Here is a 7750-nt window from a genome sequence, read left to right on the forward strand (position 1 = left end):
GCTGTATGAGCAGCAGAGCAGTTATTTGGAAGGTTTTTAATGGCAGGAGTTCAGAGTCTCCACCTTCTGTAAGGGGAACATGGCATTTACCTGGCCTTGGGACAACTGTGATAGCAATGAACCTCAGCAACGAACTTTACAGATCCCATCGCATACTGCATGTAAAGCCACACTGGTGTGGCTGTGTCTGAAAAGCTGCCTCGGATACAATGGCAATTGCATTTAATTACAATTTGCTGCCGAAGGATGGAGAGCTGAGTCAAACCTTCCAGGACTGACACCTCTGATTCCAGTGAGTCACCTGCCACCGACAGCACTAAAGCGTGCCTGGCAGCACAAGCCACTGAGTGTCTGTCAGACACCCACAGAGAAACAGGGGAAAACAAATATTTGCTACCAGGATGCAGTAATAGGTGAGAGGAAATGTTTAAAGGCAGCTCAAGTGCAAAGGAATATTCAGAGGAGAGTCTGAAGAGTGTAGCTGGGAGGTTTGGAGCCTGCTGCCACTTGGCTTTGCCACTTGGCTTTGCCACTTGGCTGCCGTCATTTGGAAACAGGGAGGCCAGCCTGTGCAGGGCTGGGGCTGCAGGGACCTATATATGAGGGCTATGGCCTTTCAATGGGCTGGGAGGATGCTGTGCTCCTGAAAATGCCAAGTTTCATGGAGATTAGGTGGGCAACTGCAAGAAGAAGGGGATTTATTCTCTTTGGTGCACCAGTGGGAATCAGATCACATCTCTTTCTATGTGGAGCTAAGGAGGGACAAAGCACCCTACCGCGAGCAGCCTGTTCGAGGAACAGACGCTCAAGCAGATCAGTGTCTGTAGCTGAGCCAATAAGCTGACACAACTGATTTTATAATCACATTAGTGCTGTCTCGAAATACCACACCCACTCAAATATAACAGTGATTTCATTTTCAAAACCTGGTGGTATTTTTGGTGCTAAAGGTAGGGGATTAATTATTCAGGGTCAAAGGCTGGGCTAGAATCTACAAGCACCCTCATTCCTTTAGGTCCCTATGAGCACTGAGCACCTTCCAGAAAGGTAGCAGGATTGCACGTGTTCTAAACTATCCTTAGGTTTCCCGTCCTTAGGGGAACAGGAGGGGAAAAAAAAGGCTACAGCTTCACTGAAAGGGTTTTCTTAGTTCTCTTTGTGCCTTTTGTTCCGTCTTGCTGCCAAAAAAAATATCCATGTTTGGGAACAGAGACAGGTTCCCAGGCTAAGAGACAATGAATCCTGGGGGTGTAAGGAAGGAATGATCTCTCTTTGGCAGCCGTAATGCTGTGCTGCTGCTGGGTAAATGCTCGACTCCTGTCTTCTACTGTATGCTTTATCATGAGGTGCATCATTTTCCTTATCGAGACTGCTGAACCTTAAGGGTAGGTGCATATAAAGGATGAGGGGAGAGGATGGTTGTAGATAGTCCTTCTGCTTGGGTTATTTTTTCCAACCCCATGTTTTCAAATAGCTCTGGAGTTTAGACAGTCTCTACTAGGAGTCCCCTTGCAGCAAAGAGCAGAAAGAGAAAACATAAGCTAGTGAGAGTGGAAATTTCCTCTCCCCCTCTTTTATGGTCTTATAAAACTCAGCGTGGGGGTGAATTTTTACAAGCTTAAACAGATGGAGATTCTTGCAACAGAACTTTCTTGAGAGCTGACCCAAAGTGTGTCTTCAGCAGAAAGTACTTGGCTTCAGCCTGGCCTTTTCTAGCAAAATGTGGTGATCCATGTGTGCATTATTAAAGGGAGAAAAATGAACACAAAATGTCCATGCACATGCTTCTCTTCCAAAGACAGGGTGGGGAAAGAAGCATGTGATGTGTTAGTCACATTAGTTACTATGCTGTGGAGCACATGACAGTTTGTGATGAATATGGTCTAGAAATGCTAGTTCAGCGTGAATTCCAGTCTTTACTAACAGTCTTTTTTGTCTCTCTGTCTCTGGACAGAAGCCTCTCTTGCAAACAGCAGCTCTTAGTGAAAGGGTAAGACAGAGAAGTCTTGGGTGAGTGTGGGGAGTGTGCTCAATCACGGTTCTCAGTGCAGCTGCTCTGGAACTAAAGAATCCACTGTTGCATTTCTCAATCCTTTTGCTTTAAACAAAAGGAAAATCACCATTCCTTATGGAGATTAAATTGTGGCACCCAGTGTGCAACAAATAGATAAACAACCTAATCCAAGATAAGATAATACAATCCATAGATCTGATAACTTTATATTAACTTCAGATTATCATTTTGTCTGGGGGAAAAAGACAGTGGGTCTGATTACACACCACATTTTGCTGGGGTAGATATGGAGGTATCCTCAGCCTCTGGGCTACAGGGTTGTAGATATAGTTTTGATGGGTGCCTAACCAGCACTTCTCTTTTATTGCCAAATCATTCCAGTTTCAGCACCCTGGCACCTCCTGGCAGCTTAAGTAGGTTTTGTCTTCTTGGGAAAAGAAGATAAACCCTGAAGTTTTTCAGCTGCTTTAGGAAACAGGGCTGCTGAAGCAGAGGAACAAGACTAAGCAGCTGAGTGTCTTTTCTAGCTGATCTCTGTGAGCAATTTCCAGAATCAAAACCTGTATTTCTACTTGAAGGGATTCATACTTTACCTGTCCCCCAAATAATTTTCCAATTTTATAATCTTATGATGCAGAGTAAACCAAACACACAGGTATTACATACTGCATACAACATCAACAATTATGTAAGGAAGGGGTAATCAGTAAGTTCCACATCGGTTACCTTCTGCTTGTTCAAATGAAAGCTGCAAGTATGCTATGTTAAACGCTAATTTTCTTTTCTAAAATGTGAAAAGAAACCACACACACACACAGAGAACAAAACAGGAAAGATGAGATTATTTTCTTCTCAGGGCATTCAAAATGAACAGTTACAACCTGACCAAACTAGAATGTTTTCAGTGAGTACTTTTACAGCTTTTTCCTTACAAATGTATATAATGTGCAGAAATGGGTTGCAGTCTTTTTAAGGTTATGTCTTCATAGGAGGGTTAACTGGAGCTCTGTACACTCAAACTGACTCCTTTGGAGTCAGTATACTCTGCGTGTGAGTGACCACACCATGAAATAATATGGGAGCAGCAGAGAGTGATTGTGTTGGCAACAGACAAATTGTACTAACTTGAACTCGAGCTTTCCCTATCTAAGGTTAAAGCACTACAGCAGCTTAAGATCCTTGTGAGTGCAAGGAAAGGGAATTCAGAAGGGGTGGGGATATTCACGCTTTATTTCAAGTTAACTTTTAAGTAGAGACTAGCTTTAGGGCATGAGTTCACATCCACAGCCCAAACTGGTGAATGCAGAGAAAAGCAAAGAGGAAGTAAAAACCGAAAGTGTGCCATGCTGTCATTTTTGCTTGTCTGATGCATACATTGAATGATTTTTTCCTTTGGATGAATACTAGCTTGCATAAAATTCAAATAACTCAGCTGTCTACAGATGGGGGGAGGGAGTGTGGGAAGAAGAACAGAAGGAAGGAAATGGAACTGAGAAGATTGAATTAACCTTTCAATGTCTTGAATTTCAAGAAAGGAAGAATTATCTCCTCTTAAGTCTGCAAGCATGCAATTAAAATGTGAACAAGCCTTAAAAGCCACATTTGCCCCATATTCCTAGATCTCTAGTTTAAAGACAGATCTTACAAAACAAAGGTTCAGATACAGGAGGCAGGGAAAAAAATTATTATCCTTTGAACATCTATTTTAATCACAGAACTCTGGTAGAAAAATGAGTATAAATGTCTGACATTTACATGGAACATGTGCCTTTGATATTGAAGTTTCAAAACATCCTTATGTATGTGTTTAGTAATGGCAGACAATCCTCAAGAAGGTGAATGGTTTTCTCTGTGTTGGTTTCTGTTTCCATGAAATGGATTTTTTCAGGTATCTGCTTGAGCATTGTGAAGCTTCATTTGTTAATGCAGGGCAAAGCTTTAGAAAGGACTTTGATTCTTAAGTGCTCTGCTGGACTTTGTGAGTCAGAAGAATTAGATACCTGCTGATTCAGGAGCCTCCATGAAGAGTTATGGATGTCCAACGTGGCCAACGGTCTTGTGCTGGGCATCCTGAAATAAAGTATTTGTTAGAAAACTTTATAATGCTGGAAAAGACTCAGTTTGGGGCTCATCCCTGTTTCTGGATGAAATATGCAGGAAGGAAAAGCATTTTACAGAGCAGCTAGCTGGAAATTGTTACTGTTTTGTTAGTTCTTTGGTATTGAAAGGACTCATGCTTGTCAATACTTTTCCAAGGTATCAATAGGATCCATTTAAGACACAAATTGAGCACTTCCAAGTCCAGGATAGTATGTCAAATAATTTGCTTGTAAATGAAAAATTAAACCCAAAAGTAAATACTTTGCTGACATAGGGATAATTTTCCCACAAAATAAAAGCTGCTGGCACACAATATACAGGTATTACAGCAGACGGTGTCTTGCTTTGATTTCCATTTCCTTCTAGTAAGATAATGACCCAGCATGAAGGCAAAGAATTGCATGGCAGGATACCAGCTTTCAAAGGATCAGGAGGCATTGCAAAATTGATTCAAATTCTGGAGTATTCTAGCTTAGTTTCTACTAAGCCTTGTACAGCAGTGAGCACAGTTGGGATAGGGATATTTTACTTTAATTGGCTTCATTTTCTGATGAGGGCTGTTGCTGGAATTAGACTTAAGTGGAGATGCAAATGTTCAGAGAATATTTATTCTAAGGTTGTACTAAGTCAGGACTTATACTGGGGATCCATGATGGAAATATGTCTTCAGTTCTTCTGCAACAAATACTGGTAATCATCACTTGTGGTCATGAATAGCTCTTCCTGAAAACAAGGGATTTTTTTATTAGTAATCATCTCAGATCTACCAAGTTGCTTTGTAGAATCTCTGTAAAACTTTTAGGCTAAGCAACTTGGCTTTGTAAGATTACAAACAGAGCTATAGAAATGGCTCACCCTTCATGGTGTGGCTCTGGATATGGATTTACTGATGAGACAGGGAGGCCATGGCACTCTGGCTCCTTGGTCCTAGGAGCCAGGGGCATCTGCCAAGCTCCTGCAGCTGTGCAGCAGCTGGGGAATGGTTCCCTCTACTTGTGAGCAGCCTCACACTGGGGCCTTGTCACTGTGCAGGGCAGTGCATTGCCATATGTCCTGACATGTGGATGACAGTCCTATGTCATGTGGTGGGACTGCAGCCATGCACTGCATGTACTGTGGATGCTCTGCATGTGCCTGTGTGTTCAGAGGGGGAAATGAGCCTGTGTGAGCTCCATGCTGTCTTGGCTAGCCTGCTGAAACTGGGCTGGGTGTCTGCCTGCATGTCGTGTAAGCAGGAAGTTACAAAATGCTACCATAAAATTTGACCTGTGCCCTGATAAACACAAGAGGACAGATCCCACATTGCTCAGTGATCTGAAAAGCAGACACCTTTGATTAGCTGTATTTTGGGAGTGTAACCACACAGCCACTCATTAAGTCATTGCCTCCCTTCTCTCTGTATTTACTGTCTTAGAAAAGGTGTCTAAAGCATCAGGACTCCCAGGTTCTCCTCAACCTTTCAGAAACAGGCAGCGAGAACACAAAGTGAGCAGAAAAGACTAAAATGGCAGCCTGGGACTGCGTATGTCTGCCCCCTGCAAGGAACATTGGAAGCGTTTGAAAGGGAGGTAGGGTAAGCTGGCACGAAACGGGGCACTCGGAGCCAGTTCAGAGGAGGGAAGACGCTGCCTTGGACTCCAAACCAGTGAGCAGGTGCTGTGCAGTGCCTGCCTACCTGCCTGCCTCTGCTGTCTGTCTCCTCCCGCTGCATGTGTTTTGTATGTCAGGTTTCTTGCCGTTTTACTCCTGTCAACCGGCCAACGTATCTGCTGAAGAGCCAGCTGGAGTCCGCGCTCTCCCGTGTTTCATCAACAGGATTGTCAGCTTGTTCTGATTCAGTATCTTTATTGCTGTTGATGAGGCTAAACGAATCAGAAAGAACACAGCTATGTATACAAAATACAAATTCGGAAACCTCAGCTTGATGCGAGGAAATGTCATTAGCTCTTCAAGTGGAGAAATCTGCTGTGGGAGCAGACTGGCTGCAAGTACAGACCTCCCGAGAGCTCTGTATCCCCTGACCCTCCCCGTTTTATTGTCTTTGTACAGCACCTCCTAATGATACCACATCTTCTAATAGGGAAATATAGGTTTAGATCTGATTAAAACCTAATCTACTGTGGGATTCTGATTCTCCCTTCTTTGGATTCTAAATGTAAAACCTCTTAATGAGTGTTAAGTATGTCTAGATAAATTTTAGAATCCATGCTGGGAAACCTGAAGCGAACCCCTTGCAGCTATTGGCACTACTTGCATTTCCATTAATCCCATCCTACGTCTTGTTGGTTTTTTTTTCCTGTCACATATTGTCAGTTTTCCACGGGGGGGTGGGGGGGTGGGGGAAGCTTTTCCTGCAAGGATTTTTTAGGAACTAAAATCTGAACTCCCTTAAATGCTTTATTAAACCCAGCTCCTATGGCTGCTGGCACCACATGACAGAGAAAGCTGCTGTAGTTACAACATGGCATGTGGGAACCACAGACTGCAAGGCATGGCTTTTAACACTTCTACTGCAAGCTCCTATCTCCTCACTAACTTATGCTGACTTAGTTTAAGGGTGCTAAATTGTGTATTTTGAGACACATTAGCTCTTTGTCAAAGGGCACTTCATTACTTCTGGTGTGCTTACACGTTGGAAATGTTTGGGAGCGATTACTTTTGATGCTTTGATTCAGGAAATACTTAAATATGGTTATGAGAAATGGAGAATCAGAGAATAAGCTGGGTTGGAAAAGACTTTTAAGATCATCAGGTCCAACTGCTCCCCAGCACTGCCAAGGCCACCACCAACCCATGTCTCTAAGGGCCTTGTCTACGTGGCTTTGAACACTTCCAGGGATGGTGATGCCACCACGTCCCTGTGCAGCCTGTTCCAATGCCGGACTACTCCTCAGTGAAGAAATTGTTCCCAATAAAAACCTTAGATTGGATATAAGAAAGAAGTTCTTTACCGTGAGGGTGGTGAGGCACTGGAACAGGTTACCCAAAGAGAGGCCAATGCTCCATCTCTGGCACTGTTCAAGGCCGGGTTGGACAGAGCCTTGGTGCCATGGCTTAGTGCGAGGTGTCCCTGCCCGTGGCGGAGGGGTTAGAACTGTATGATCTTATGGTCATTTTCAACCCAGACCATCCTGTGATTCTAAGTAGTGGTGACACCAACTGCGGTCGCTCTCTGGGCACCTCACAGCCCGCGGCAGGCGGATGCCTGAGTCATTGCAAGCTCGATGAACGACAGAAAAACGGCAATCCCCGGGGCGCGGTTCCCGGGTGCCGCGCTGCAGTGCCTGAGGCGCCGGGCAGCTCCCGCCCGTAACGGACAGCACCCCCCACCCTGGGGGCCGCCGGTTTCCCCTTATTGAGGCGCCATTCCCGCCCGGGGCCCCGCCGACCGCCCGAGGCGGAGCCGTTGCTACCGGTTAGACCCGGGTCCCCTCAACTCCCCTCAGCGCGGCCCCGCCCTCCCCTCCACACGTGACCCTGAGGGGAGGGGAAGGGGGGCCGCGCGCGCGCTGCACCTGTCAGTCAGCGCGTCACTTCCGGCAGTTGCCGCCGCTACCGTTGAGGGACCCCCCGCGCGCGGTAGGCGCGAACGAGCGGCTGAGGGGGGCACCGGCACGGGCGGCCCGGGGCGAGGGC

At 45.3% G+C, this 7750-nt stretch overlaps 1 long non-coding RNA gene across 1 annotated transcript; it reads left to right on the forward strand.

Moving 5' to 3' along the window:
- The first annotated feature begins 2896 nt into the window (after positions 1 to 2896).
- On the forward strand, positions 2897 to 6441 carry LOC133271145 (uncharacterized). Its single transcript, XR_009744014.1, has 2 exons — positions 2897 to 5558; positions 5779 to 6441. It is a non-coding gene; the product is annotated as an uncharacterized LOC133271145 (long non-coding RNA).
- The last annotated feature ends 1309 nt before the right edge of the window (positions 6442 to 7750 follow it).

Source organism: Pezoporus flaviventris, unplaced genomic scaffold, assembly GCF_033815535.1.
Source record: "Pezoporus flaviventris isolate CSIRO_AGI_PZ_B2104156 unplaced genomic scaffold, CSIRO_AGI_Pfla_v1 ptg000023l, whole genome shotgun sequence".
Taxonomy (NCBI): domain Eukaryota; kingdom Metazoa; phylum Chordata; class Aves; order Psittaciformes; family Psittacidae; genus Pezoporus; species Pezoporus flaviventris.